Source organism: Arvicanthis niloticus, chromosome 9, assembly GCF_011762505.2.
Source record: "Arvicanthis niloticus isolate mArvNil1 chromosome 9, mArvNil1.pat.X, whole genome shotgun sequence".
In the NCBI taxonomy this organism is placed as follows: Eukaryota; Metazoa; Chordata; class Mammalia; order Rodentia; family Muridae; genus Arvicanthis; species Arvicanthis niloticus.
In genome coordinates, this window is record NC_047666.1 from 54,400,713 (window position 1) to 54,416,008 (window position 15,296).

The following is a 15,296-nucleotide window of genomic DNA, read 5'->3' on the forward strand; positions in this document are numbered from 1 at the left end:
TTATTCATCTTACACTTCCAGATCATAGTCCATCACTGGAGGAAGTCAGGGTAGGAACTCAAACAGGACTGATGTAGAGACCACGTAGGAATGATGCTCAACCTGATTTCTTACAGAACTCAGGACTACCAGCCCAGGGATGGCACCACCCACCCCGGGCTGGGCCCTTCTCCATTGATTACTAATTGAGAGATGCCTTACAGCAAGATATTGGTGTTTTTGTTTTGTTTTTAGCTATCTTATTGGGTTCTTATACCTCTATCTCCTTTCGAATCCTTATTTCACCCTTATCCCTTTCAACTCCCCAACACTAGGTAGGAGCGAGAAGGTTAGAGGGGAAAGAGGTATAGACCTCTATAGGCTACTTCCTGCTGATTAGGAGCTTTTGGGTTCCTTGGGTTAAGTTCAGTCGTCATTGTCAGAATATTCAGCAGTCCTGCAATCCAGCAATAGCAAGTGGAGCAGCAGCTGCCACAGGCCCTCTCGGGGCTCTCCCATTTATACCCTTCTCCAGAGTCCCCAGAATTAAACTATCTGCCACTGGCAGAGATCAACCTCTGCTAGTGTGTGAGGCAAGTCATAATTACCTCCTGTGAAGCAGCCTCTTATCCCACACCAGGAATCTATAGTACGTTTCAATAGACAAGCATTGTTTCTTTCTGGCTATTTATTGTCTGCCTAACTTTGAAAACATATACAAGAGGCTAAATCAAGCTTATTTCCATAATTAAATAAACTACAAGTTAACAAGACTATGAGTAAGATTATTTATAGGTGACTAACTACTGACTTGCATTTCTAATTACCCTAAAAAGTTTGCAATAGTAGCTTTCATAAGACTAGAACTTCAAATTTCATTTAAATGAGTTACATATGTGCAATACATTAAGCAAGAATTGAACAAAATAACCTTAAATGTCTATCAATATACAATAATCCATACCAATGTAAAATATTTGAGACTAGTAGATTCAGTAATTTACCTTTTATACTATCATCTCATGTCCACTCCCTCTTTTTTTCTGTTTACTAATTTTATCATCCCTTCTCCCACTCCTTCCCCCTAACACTAGATAGGAGAGAAAGATAGGAGAGGGGAAAAAGAGAAAGAGAACGAAAGAAAGAAATCCCTGATTCTAACTTCCTTTATTTTGTTTCCTACCTGACCATGACCAATAACAACTTGTAACCAACCCCCCAAAATAACAACAAACATCTATAACTCACCGAATGACCAAAAACCACCCACCCACCTCTTGAAAATGGGGGCCTCGTGTTCTTGATATTGCTTCTAGCTATCTGGGAGTAAAGACATCTTTGGGGGATCCTAAGAAAATTGGGATACTGGCCAGGTCCTGGGAGAGCTAGCTGTATCTTTTGCTGTCTAGTCTCTGTGGGATAGGAAAGCTTAACTGAAGTCCTGGCTGAAGCAGGCTATGAGGTTGGACCATTTGAGACCAGTGGTTTTGAAACTGACCTGGATGCAAATTTTTGAAAAAAAGTAACTGAGGCAGTCAGTGAGGCTCGATCATATGGCCTGCTTTGTTTTGTGTTTGGTCCCTTTGCTCTGAAAACACACAAACTTTTAAAGGTAATAATATTATAGGTACATTTTTGCATTAACATACATATGGAATGTGCCATGCACACAAATAAGCTAAAGATGCTTTTTCTGCTCTATGTTTGAGGTGAAAGGCATCTATCAACTTTCTAAGTCTGTTTGAACTGTGTAACCAAACTGTAATATAAATTTCTCTTCATGCCAAATGAAAGGTTAGCATGTAATAATTAGTCATGAGGACCAGGTAGCCAAAAGAGTCATTGGCTATGCAGAGACATTCATGTCTCAGGTAGCAGGAGGTCTTCCCTGGTTAAATTTAATCTTTATAAGTTTTGATGGTAACCATATTTTTTTCATTCCTTGTAGAAACGTGAGTAAACTGCATCCTCATCACAAAACTATTGAAGGCTTCCATTCTCATGTCAGCACATTCTTATAGTATGTAGGTTGACCTAATTCCACAAGTTTTTTTCTATAACCCAGTATCTCTCAGCTGCTAGTCTCTGTGTTCCTTCATTAACATTAAGAAAACTTAAAGTTAACAAAGCACTGTTTAATATGTGCCTGGGGGTGTTTTTTCTTCCTTTTTGTGTAATAAGCATCTCGTTTAAAGTGAGATTAGTTGGCTCCAAGACAATTGCTTATCTTGTAGGGTTGTGTGGTATACTGTGATGTGCTTTGTACTATAACATGCAAAGAATTGTTTGATCTTAATGAACACATATGCAGGGGCATTATAAATCTTAATTTGTGCAGGTATCCTCATAATTGCCATTATTTTCAGTAAATGTGTAATTACAGAATCAGTTTTAGTTTGTTTTTTTTTTTTTTTTTTTTTATAAATCAATGCAGTTGCCCATTTAAGCCCTGGATATGTATCAGTGGTATGGTGTGCAACCCTTTAGTTTTCAAAATTCTGCAAAATGAAACACATCCATCTGCTAGATTTCATTTCTTTTGATACTCCTAGGGTTACTTCCAGCAGGTAATGGAGTTTGCTTATACAGAGAACAAGTAGGACATTTTCTTATAATTTCGTTGGTTTGGAAAGTGATAGAAAATCTTTTCCTTAAACCATTACTGTTAATAAAATGTTTTTCCGTGAAATTTTGAGGCTTGTAACACATTTCTTATTAGTAATTGGTCAATTTCCTCATTTTGTTTTGCCAATGTATGAGACTGAATATGTGTAATACATAATGGATAGTTTCTATATCTGATGGCCTGTTGCAATTGCATAAATAACAAAGTTAACTACGAATTATCAGGAATAAATTTAGTTTCTATTTGCAGAACAACTTCTGATTATTGAGAGTCAGTAATTATAGCAAGAGAGAGAGAGATTCAGGAAAATCTAATTCCATAAAGATTGCATACAGCTCTGATTTTTTAACTGAAGCATATGGACTTTGGAACCCTTTGCTTAATTTAGCTGATTTATAGCCTGCCATCCCCAACTCATTTGTATCAGTATAGAATGTAGGTACTTCAAGAATTGGCAGTCCCTTTATAGTATACAGGGGAACCTAATTAGTTCTTTTTATAAACTGCAAATGCTTGCTTTTAGGATATTTATTATTAACTTCTCTCAAATAGTTTCTACCCTTTATAATTAATTCAGAAACCTCTTCTACGTATGTCTTTTTTTTTTTTTTTTACTTTGTTTATGTGCTAAGAAAACTCATTGCATAACTGTCTTCCCTTTGGATAATGAGACCAGTAGAAGAATGAGTTGAAGGCAAAAGTAACCAAAATATAATCAAGGTTATCATCAATTTGATCCACATATGTGTCTTGCAGTCTGTGTTCTACCAGAGTTAACTCTCTTTCTGCTTCAGCTGTTAATCATCTTGGATTGTTTGAGTTGGAATCTCCTTGTAAAGTCTGAAACAAATTACTTAATTCATGAGTAGTTAACCTAAATGTAGACCATAGCCAATTAGTATCTCCCATTAATTTTTGAAAATTGTTAAGAACTTGCAACTGATTTCTACAGATCTGTACCTTTTGTCATCAGATCTTTTTGTTGACTTATTTTATAACCCGAATAGTTAATAGAATTTCCTCTTTGTCTTTTTTCAGGAGCAATCTGTAACCTCCAGCATGGAAGAATTCTTTGTGTTTTCTTAAACATCTTCTCTAAAGTATCTGCATCAGAATCAGTCAACAAAATTATCATCCATGTAATAATAATAGATTGAAGAAATTGTTTATGAATTATTTCTAGCAGTTGTTGCACAAAATATTAACATAAAGTTGGACTATTTAATATTCCTTATGGAACCATTTTCCAATGACATCTCTTTATTGGACCACTGTTGTTACAAATAGGTACCTTATACTCATGCAAAGAGATTGTGAAAAGGCAATCTTTTAAATCAGTTACTATTATAGCCCATGACTTAGGTAACAAAGAAGGCAAAGGAATTCCAGGTTATAACAGATCCATTGATTGAATCACTCTATTCACTGCTCTTAAATCTGTTAACATCTTCCATTTTCCTGATTTCTTTTTATAACAAACACAGGAGAATTCCATAGGCTGGTAGACTCTTCTGTATGTTGAGTCTCTAGCTGCTCTTGTACCAAGTGCTCCTAAGTTCAGGGCCACTGCTCTATTCACACAGGCTTGTCTGTCAGCTATTTTAGGGGCAAGGCTGTTGGTGTTTCAGTACTGGCCCTTCTTATAAATTTGAAAACTCAATCCCTGTGTTGTCTCATATTTGCACAATAGGCGCAGATAGTGCTTGGTTTTGATGATACATATTAATACCTTCCCCCAAGAACATTTATCATTTCCCCTCTGTTTTCTTCATGAGCAGTCTCAGGGACTGCAGGAATATCAATCTGAGTACCCCAGTGTTGTAAAAGATACTTTCCCCATAAATTTGCAAGTATGTCAGCCACATATGGTCTCAACTTACCTGTTTGTCCTTCTGGTCCCATATATTTAATCCATTTTACACTTTGTCTTATTTGAAATAAACTACCAATTCCTGCAAACCTTCTGAAGTGACCATTCTGGATTCCAGGATTTTGGGAAAATCACATCAGCTCCTGTATCTACCAGACCTTCTATTTCAATATCATTCACTTGTAGTTTTAATTTGGGTCTCTGATCATTAACCATTGTTTGCCAGGAAACACGTTTTCCAGTGCTCCCAAATCCTCCTATTCTTTCTCCTGGAGCAGCTTTGTCCTTAATGTAGGGAAACTGAGAAGTTCTATCCCCAGTGCTAATTTGCATCCCTTTTTAAAAAGATGTGCCACAATTTTAATTTCTTCCTTGTAATCTCCATCTAGAATACCTGGGTGCATAATAAATCCTCAGATTTATTGGATTTGCTGGATGTCATGGAAGCATTTCCTCAACTGAGATTCCTTCCTTTCTGATGACTCTAGCTTGTGTCAAGTTGACACACAGAACCAGCCAGTACACAAGGCATATGGACCTATCTAGGGTTTTCTCTCTCTAGAGAGTGATCTGATTTCCTCTGGTGAAAAGAAGACTTATGTACTATATTTGAATATTCCTCTTATGATCATGACTAAAAGGAAAATACATTTACTAGTAGCTCTTGTTTATTATTTCTAGGTCATAAAAGATTATGGTTCCTGCCACAGACATATTCTCTAGTATAGCCCAGGGACACACATACTGAAAAAAATCCATGTGAGTAATAGGTAGCTCTGTAAGCACTGGCCAAATGCTCAGATTTATAAGCAGTGGGCAAATAAGTACCAACCTTCCCTTGTCTGCCTGGTTATAATGCACTGTTTTCTTGCTGGCATGTCATGGTTGCTTTTGTGAGAAGTACACAGACTGACTTCTCTTGGAAATAGTATGGCATGAGACTAATGGTAAAACTATTCTATGTGTGAAATAGAAAACACAGTCTATATAATCATTGGCCTTGAGGATAAAAGTCAGATGATGTAATAGCCTTATAAAGAAAGGCAAACTGTTTCTTTGATGCACACGGCTGTTTTTAAGGAGAAACACTTTTCAAAATTTTAGAAGAAAGGCTAAAAAATTAGAACAGAGAGCAAAGCCTACACTGGTTGTGAACATCTGCATCCTGAGAGTGTGGCTTTTATTTCTGTAGAAGTGAGTCTTGAGCTTTGAGAGGCTGCCACAGCATTTCTAACAGAACATACACCTGTAGTTCGTTGTTCTCACTGATTACTTTCTGTTGCCAGCCTGTGTACAAGAACCTCAGAGTTTATCCTTATCTAAGAATATATTTTAACTTTAAAACTAATTTATTACTGAAATCATGGAGACAATGGAAAAGTTTATATTTGTGCATTTAGCTATTTGTATTTGGAAAATTTCCCGTGTGTATATTTACATGGCTGTTACTGTAATTTCTAATTTTTATTATTTGTGTTTAATATATCTGTGATTTTCTTTTTCATATAATAACTACTTAGTATTCCATTGGTTTTACTAACATCACAGTTTATTTAAATTGACTTAATTTGGGGGGAAATTTGGGGTACTTTTCTTTGTTATAAGTAATGCTGGCTTAAAAATCTTTGAGACTGTAGACTTTTTTCATGTTCTCATACACTAATGTGTTCCTGTGATTGTTCACTTGTTTACTGTGTTGCTTGCTTTTCTGTGGTGGACATTCTAGATTTGTGTTGCTACTAGAGCACATGAATCATGCCCAACATATTGGTCATTGATGGGTTGTGCTAAACATTTATTTATTTTTAAATCTTACATATGTAGTGTGTGCTTATCTGTGCAGGTGTTGCATGAGTTCTTTCCTCCCCTTGTTCTTCTGATGTCATAGCCATGCTTCTGTTCACCAGCTGTGTCCTTGTGCATGAAGCATTGCCTCTGAAACATGCCCATCTGTCTGTGAGGGTTTTGATTTTTTTCAATAATTTATTTGGTTAAATATTGTGGCACAATCTTACAATTAGAGGATCTCTTGAGACAGAAACAAAATTGCTGCAGGTTTGAGGCCTAACAGTTCTTCATAGTGAGTTTTAGGTCTATCAGGGCTTCTAACAAAACCTTGTCTCAAAAGATAGGAAGAAAAAAAAAAAGACTTTCTATTAATATGTGTAAAATATTTCTCTCATGTAACATGTTTTCCAGTCCTTTGTTTCCTCATTCATGTGTTTATTTTGAGTATAAAGTCAAATCCATAAACCTTTATGACTTTTTAAAAACATGTAAATTCTAGTTTTAGAATTACATTCTTTAGTTGAGTTCTTTAATAAATTCATTTGTATCTCACCAACCCATATTAGAAGTTATTTTGATGAATAAAATGTGTGAGCATTTATTTTAAAAAATTGCCCTCTGGATTATCAAGCTATCAGTCTTCAGTATGGTTCGGTTTCTGAGCTTTTAAAAATCTTATTCATGTTCCTTGCTGATTCCTGATAATTATCTTGTAATAGTTAAGTGTTTAATAGAATCCATCTTCTTACTGCTCCTTTCCCAACATTTTATTTAGTTTGTCTTGTTTTTTTATGTATGATTTTATGATCATTTTTCCATGTGAAGTTTGTCCTAGACTTTGAGTTACATTAAATATTTTTTTTTACTTTTTTTTGCTCCCTTGTAAATTTCACATTATGCACCTCAACCCCACTTATCTCCTCCCTGTGTGCCTGCTCTACCCTTAAAACAGAGAAAAAAAATCTCTTAGTGGAAACTGTAGTGTGTCACAGTGTGTCCTACAGAATTGCCTTTTGTCCACACTTCTTTGCTTGTGAATGTTCATTGCAATGATTTGTTGGTCTAGTACAAGACTTCTGGGTTCTGCTACTCCATCGATACTGGAACTTCACTGAGACCCATCTCAGATATCCTGTTGTTGCCCTGTGTCATGGAGATCCTGCAGCTTTGGATCTGCAGGACTGGCCCTTTCATGCACTCTGGCAGTTCATCAGAAGGGTAGATATTAGGGTGGGCCAATTCAAAGACCTGGATCTGGGCTTGAGAAGTTTCTGAGCTAGTCAGCTCACTGGCTTCCCTGCTCTTACACCCTTGGGGCCGGCTCATCAGCAACCCCGAAACCAGAGCCAGCTGTACCCTGCTGCCCAGGTGAGGTACAGGGCCTGTTCACCTGAGTGCTGCAGCAGGTGAAGGGCAGGGCTAGCTCTCCTGTTTTCCTGACTCCTGGGGCAGTTCTCCCACCTGCCACAGGTGGCAAGGGGTAAAGGTCCAGGGAGGGTGTCTTAGGGTTTTACTGCTGTGAACAGACACTGTAACCAAGGCAACTCTTATAAGGACAATATTTAATTGGGACTGGTACAGGTCCAGAGGTTCAGTCCATTATCATTAAGGAGGGAACAAGGCAGCATCCAGGCTGGTGTGTTACAGGAGCTAAGAGTTCTACATCCTCATCTGAAGGCTGCTAGCAGAATACTGGCTTCCAGGGAGTTAGGATGAGGGTCTTAAAGCCCACACCCACAGTGACAAACCTACTCCAACAAGGCCACACATATCTAACAGGACCACACCTTCTAATAGGGCCCCTCCCTGGGCCTAGCATATACAAACCATCATAAAAGGCATCTCTCCCTTGACATGCTGCCATATGGCAGACAGATTTTGGGGCCAGCTCTCCTGTTCTCCTGTCGCCAGGGTCAGCTCAATTGTGCTGCCCAGGCAAGGTGCAGGGCCTGCTCTCCCAAGTGCTGCAGCTAGTGAGTGACAGGGCCAGCTGTGCTCTCCTGAATCCAGGGTTGGAACTCCTGCCTGCAGCAGGTGGTTAGGGTCAAGAGAGGAGGGGAGGGTATCTTTTCCTCATCCATGCTACTGCACTGGAGAGGAGTGGTAGGACTAACTATCCCACACTCATTGTCAGGCAGGCTCACCTGCAACCCCCGCAGTGTGCAGGCTGCTCTCCTGAGTACTGTAGCTGGCTGGGGATAAGGTTGGCTCTCCTACTTTTCTGCCTCCAAGGCCAGCTCTCCTAAGATGTCCAGTTCTACACAGCTCTTGGATATCAATATGTACCTGGACGGCAGTCCAGACCATGGATGTCCGCCTGGCCTTTGGTGGTTACAGACTCCTGCGGCTGCAGGGTCACTGACCCAGATGTGGCCCCCAGTGGCAGTACAGGCTAGAATCCTACCATGGTCTCAAGTGGCATCACTGGCTACTCACATCAGACTGTTTCTCACTACCCTTGAGTCTCCATTTCTGCCTCCCTTCATTGTGCCTATATCCTTCTGTTTTTCTTTCTTTTCTGTTTCTCTATCACTTACTTGTTCCTCTTTGTGTTGCACAGGATCTTTGAGTGTCTAGGGTCATCTCAGGATGGTCTCAGGTGTGCTACTCCCCCTAGTGCATTATGGCACTGGGCAGGGGTCATCTGAGGCATGGTCTGCCCTCCAGGCCTGTGCAGTCCCAGACTCGTGGTCATCTCAGCTAGCTTCCTGTCTGGGCCCCATGGCACCTGTCTAGTAGTCATCTAGGGCTCACTCCTTGCCCAGCCCTCCCCAAATGACTCCTTGTGACTCTGGCCAGGGTCCCACAGTCCCAGGCAGAGTTCCTCTAGTCTCTGGTTTGCTTCCCATCCTGGGAGCCTGTCCAGGCCTGCCTGGCACTTAGACTGGAGGTTGTTTCAGGCTTGCATTTTTCAGGGAATGTTAGCCTACTAATCATTCCGATGTCCATAGGTCAGAACACTGAACAGAGACATAGCCTCTTTATTATCTGTCACCTACTGGTGTGCATGGGACACAGCAGCCACACCTTCAATGCCTCTAGGAGCAGGGCTGATGTATGTTTTACCTTGAGAGCATACTTTATTATATTTCAGTAAAATATACTCCAAAGTATATTAAGATTTTTATTGAAAATTCTTTTTATTTATTTTTTATTAGATATTTTATTTACACTTCAGATGCCATCCCCTTTCCCCATTCCCCCCCCCTTAGAAAACCCCTATCCCATGCCCCCTTTTCCTTTTTGCATTTATATATATATTTTTTAAAATAATGTTAATCATAAGCGTTATAAGTTTGGAATTGTTCAATCAGAGGTGTAACCCACTGACCAACCTAGATATAACAACTATCTTTGACTGGTGGAGCTACATGAATATCTGCCTCCCTGTCTCCCCCCTCTTTCTCTCTTTCATCACCTAGCTTCTCCTCTCCTTATTCTTCTCCTCTTCTTACTCCTTTTCTTCCTCTCAGTACTTCTCCTACCTTAGCTCCTCCTACACATCACCCTTCCTGTTAAAATGAAACTTTTCTCTCAAAATACAATTAGAGCATAATTATGCCAATTTGTACCAGTGAGGTACAAGATAGTCCTAATACCCCGTCCATCCTTTTGTTGACTAACCAGCACCTCTGTCATCTATCCTAACTAAAACATTTAGTTCTGAACCTGGCTTTAGGATGAATGTCAGCTGACGACCATCCACTCAAATCTTTTCTCTTACGGTAAATAGCTATAAGTTTTCAACCCCGTCAGAAATCCAGAATGACTGAGTTAACTATAATTGTGGGAAGCACAAAGCATAGCTTCTAAAACTTAGCCAATTTATAGAGACCTCTGAACACCTTAAAAGCCCCTATACTACCGAACGTTGGAGCATCAAATCTTCAGCCTTCTGGCCCAGGATCATCTGACAGACCTTAGTGATGCAGGATTATTAAGGACTGATTACTCTGTCTAGGCAGATATAATCAGTCGACTATTCTGCATGTGTGTCCTTTTCTGGACAGTAATTTGTCTGTAGATGGAGAGAGGCAATTCTTGCCTAGTGGCTGTTACCACACAACTGGAGTAACTCCAAGGATGCTCAATTTCTTCTTAGAATCCACGACAGGAAGCTGTCAGGAGCAGACAGTTCTCTAATCAAAATGAACATTAATATAGAAATATTTGTAGTGTCAGTTCTATGGACTTCTGATGTTTTGAAAACCAACTATCCATGTAAGGTAACCTGGACTGTTGTCTGTTCACTCCTCTCAGCTATTTCTAAATAAAATATGGAAAACACCCTAACAATAAACTCAAAACCATGAATTTGCTATAGTCCCTTAACTCATAGGTTAACTGTCCCAAATCAGTTAAAAAGGTTAAAAAAGGGCTGGGTCTAGACATTGTATTCCTAAATGTGTTATACAGGCACAATGCCCATGAGCGTATCAATATTCATCGCATTTTTATATTAATAAGAGGCTCGTACCTTGAAAATTCTTAATTCACTGTGACATTGTTTATCTGTTTCTTGTTTGTCTTCTTGCTGTACATTGTCAATAGCATTCATGCATATATATTTTACAGAAGAATTTATTACTGATTTTTATTTTTGTTTTTATTTTTACCTCTGGCTAACCTCAAACTCATTGTGTAGGCGAGGATGACCTTAAGTCTAATTCTTCTGTCTCTTTCTTTGGAACACTGGGATTGTAGGTATGTACCACTATACCTGGTTTGTGTGCTACCTACCGGGAGGGAACTCATGGATCTGTGCAAGCTGCAGAAGCCTTCTGTCAACAGAGTCACATTACTTTTGACCCAGCCTACATTACTGATTTTTGTATGGATGTTTATATCTCTGAACTGGTATCAGTAATTCTTAGAAAAACTCCTTTTTGGTAGTTAAAATACATGCTTTGCTATGAGTGTTAAGTTTTGGTTTGAGGTAGTTATTTTTTCTTTCTTTTTTTTTTTTTTAATCAAGGATTTTCTGTTGCTGCTTCTTAAAAGTCTTTAAGATTTTGTATTGATGGTGAATTTTATCATTTGTGTGTAGCACTTGATAACACTGAATGACTGATTTTACAGATGTTTCTTAGAAGACAAACTTACACCTGTATGTTCAGAACCACAAATCTGATGATTCTCAGTTTGCATTGTGAACAGTCTTGGGTTACTTCATAGGCATGTAAAGTTTAGTGTTTCTGCACTTGTATTCTCTGCTCTTTTGTGCATCTCTTTCTTGATTCTTAGAACTGCTGGATTGGGGTATGGTGCTATTAGAACCTGAACCTTGAGACAGGGGTGAATAATGACAGGTGGATCCTTCTTGGGGTGAGGGTCAGGGGGCTGAAGCTAGCATTGTTGTCTTCTGACTTCCGAGTTGTTATGTTTACCTGTTCACAGCACATTGTTTGAATGAACTGAATCTTGCATTTATCTCTACTGTCTGGAAAGAGCATGTAATAGTTGGATTGTTAAGCCAAGTTGGGTGTTTTCATGACCAGGCCATCGCACTGATTCTCTAGACTGGGTATTGTTGTTCTTGGTTTTCTGTCTAGATGTTAGAAGGATTGGAGGCTTAAGTTTTATGAGTCTTAAACCTAAGAAGAAAGGTACATAAACTAGTAATGGAAAGACAGGCTGTAGCAACAGGTAGGTGGGAAAGCCTGCTGGTAAATGTACTGCATAGGCCTGTGTGTGGGCATGGAGACAGTTATATGAGCTTCATATTAACCTTGTTAACTGATGAGTGCTTATTACCTGTATCTTTCAAAGACAGGAAATAGCAGTTTAGAAGTCCAACATTGTGCCTTACCTCTCACAGTTGTTGCCAGGACTTGGATTTCTGATTGCTGCTTTTGTACTCTTTCCCTTGTCCTTTGAGGTAGAAGGGAAGGAGAACAGTGTTCATCTCTAGGCTCACTGGGAAAACTAACTAGGTGTAGCACAAAGGGAAAATTAAAAGGTTTTTATAATTTACTTATTTCCATTTATTTATTTATTTATTTTTACAAAATAGCTTTATTGAGATGGTTTACATGAATTACAACTCACTGACTTAAATGGGTGTAATTATAAAGCTTTCATTGCTCACGGATTGTATGACTTCACCATAGACATTTTGGGTCATGTTAATTATTCTAAAGAAAAGTCCCTTTAAGCAATCACACCCTCACATTTAGTGGCTTTCACTTTGACAGACCCAGCTGCCTACTTTCTATGTATATTTACCTATTCTGGACATTTCATACAAATGTTGTCAAATAGTAGATGGTCCTTTCTGACTGGCTTCACTTAATTTTTTCAAAGTTCACTCATATTTTTTTAATTGATAATTATGGTTCAAGTGAATGGATATGTACTATACATACTTAGAAGTTGATGGGTTTTTGGTGGTTTCTACTTTATAATGCAGTATCATGAATAAATTTAGGGGTAATGTTCATGAATAGGGCAGATATTTTGATTTCTTTTTATGTGTGTTTCCTAGAACATCTGGGTCATATGATAACATATTCATTATCTTGAAGAAGAATTAGACTTTTTCAAAGCAGCCACATGTATTCCCACCAGTAGTGTATGAAGGAGTCAATTTCAGCATGTCCTTACCAATGCTTGTCTATGTATCTATACCTTTGATTTGTACTTCCTGATAGCTAATGATCTTGAGTAACTGGTTTTTCATTGGGTACTTGTTGTTGTTGTTGCACTGTGAGAAGTCTGGGTATTCTAGGTACAGGATCCTTGCTAGATATACAATTGGCAGACATTTTCTTCTATTTTGTGTTTGTTCCTTCCTCTCTCGATTTCTCCTTTCCCATTTTGTTTCTTAGAGAAAAGGTCTCACTGTGTATAGCTTGTGCTGACTTTGAACTCATGATCCCCTACCTTTCTTGTGCTGAATCTCTTGTGTTCTTGGAAACTCCTCGTGTGTGTGTGTGTGTGTGTGTGTGTGTGTGTGTGTGTGCGCGTGCGCGCATGAACCCAGGGCCTTGCATACTATGCAAGCACACTGTTGAGCTTCATGTTCAGCTCCACTACTCAATTTCATCATGGTGGCTTTCGAAACACACGCACAACATTATTTTGATGATTTCTAGTTTTTCTATTATTTCTTAGTGTGAGGAAAAGATTCAGGTTTATTTTTTTGCATGCAGCTGACCAGTTGTCCTGGCATTCATTGAAAAGTATATTCCTTCCCCTGTGGAAGTGGAATCTTGTTATTCTATTGAAAGTTATTTGACTTAGATAGATGAGTTTATTTCTCAACTCTTAACTTCTGTTCTGTTGATCTCCAAATCTATGTTTCAATACCAGTCTTGATTACTGAATCTTTGAAGTAAGTTTTGAAACTGGAACGTGTGAGTTCTCAGACTTTGTTCTTCAAGCCTGCATTAGCATTCTGAGTCCCTTTAATTCACATTTTCATTTTGGGATCACCTTGTCAAATCTATGCCAAACAGTATCTCAGATTTTGATAGGGATTACTTTTATTCTGTAGATCAGACTGAAGAGAACCCCTTCTCCACACACACACCCTTGAGGTGGTAGGGATCAAACCCATGGCCTTTCTAATACTTCACAAGCATTCTGTCATTGAGCTAGAACCCAGCCTGTGAGAGTTATGATAGTGTGCACTCTCCTGTTCTTGAACTTGATGTTTCTTCTTGTCTCATATTTTAGTAGGCCAGTTCCTCTAGATACAGATGTTCGTTTCAGCTGGCTTGGATTTATATCAGTGAAATTCAAGTCCTCATCTAGATGACCAGGCACAATGCCAAGACTAGCCATCATTAATAATGAATTGGATTTATATAAAATAGATACCTGTCTTATGCTTTCTTTCATATGATCCTTCATGCACATAGCAGCATGGTTTGTCTGATTGTTTGTAAATGAATGCTTATTTTAAATAGCATTGTTTCTGACAAACTTCCAGGTCTATTTCTAGGAAATAGTGTTATGCATCAGAACAGTTGGAGTAACTGTAAGGAAGAGGGGGGCCTTTCAAAGTTGCAAACATTCTGACTCTTGGTTTCTCTTTGGCATAGTCTTTCCTGGGCTTGTCATGAGCACATACTAGCGATGTAATAATTGTTATTATATCAGAAACACCACAGATAGCTATTGGCATGATAGGTAGTGGGGCTTTGGGCATGGTGAATTTAACTACTTATTCCAAGAAGCCACATGGGATTTGTCATCAGTGACTTTAATGCATTAGTGATGAAAACGCTGCTCACCACTATTGCAATGTTCCAGAGTGCAAGCAACTCAGCAGTACGTGTGTGCCTCTTGTGTGGAATACAAACACGCAGAACATTTGTAGGGTACAGTGTTACTTCTCTAGCAGCTTCATCAGGGCCTGGAGACCAGTAGGGGAAGGGTAATGCATTGATACTGTAATCTACTCTTATTTTCTTATTTTTTGATTCTCAGTGATCATTTGCCTGTTATAAGATGAGACTTTCTGAACTAATATCCTGTAGCTCATTTTCTTGAGAGTGTTGGCCTGTAGCCATCCCTCCCTCCTCCCTGTTGCCTTATGCTCTGATCTGTATGCAGCCATGGCTCTAGCATGCGCAAGTCCCACAGCTTCCTCGTTACTGGCACTGCTAGAGTTGAGCAGCCCCACAGACACTGCTGTTCCAGAGAAGAGTTTTGAGAGAGGTGGGACAAATATTTGTCAACTGTGGCCTTAGGGTGCTCTGGCCCTGTTGTCTACCCTCTCTGCTCACCACCACATGCCCAACACATGGTTAACAAATGAAGGACCCCAAATTAGAGACATATTCTTTCGGTTTTAAAGCTCTGTCCTGCCAACATTGAAATGGCATCATGAAACATCACTACCATAGACATGGAAAGTTTGTATGGAGTTGTTTCTGTGGGGGCAGCAAGACAAGAGAATAGGGAGGAGGGAACCCATAATTTGATTCCTAGCAATGAGAATATGTAGAAAATGAGCAAGTATACTTGGTTATGTAAGATGGCTTATACAGACATTGTTATTTTACATAAAGACAGCCTTCTCAGGGG

General features: G+C 39.0%; 1 protein-coding gene and 1 non-coding gene across 7 annotated transcripts in view; one reads left to right on the plus strand and one right to left on the minus strand.

Moving 5' to 3' along the window:
• Marchf8 (membrane associated ring-CH-type finger 8) overlaps window positions 1-15,296 on the plus strand; it is an 84,070-nt gene that overhangs the window by 22,581 nt on the left and 46,193 nt on the right. The window lies entirely within an intron of this gene.
• Window positions 9,181-9,312, minus strand: LOC117715851 (small nucleolar RNA SNORA17). Its single transcript, XR_004607654.1, has one exon. It is a non-coding gene; the product is annotated as a small nucleolar RNA SNORA17 (small nucleolar RNA).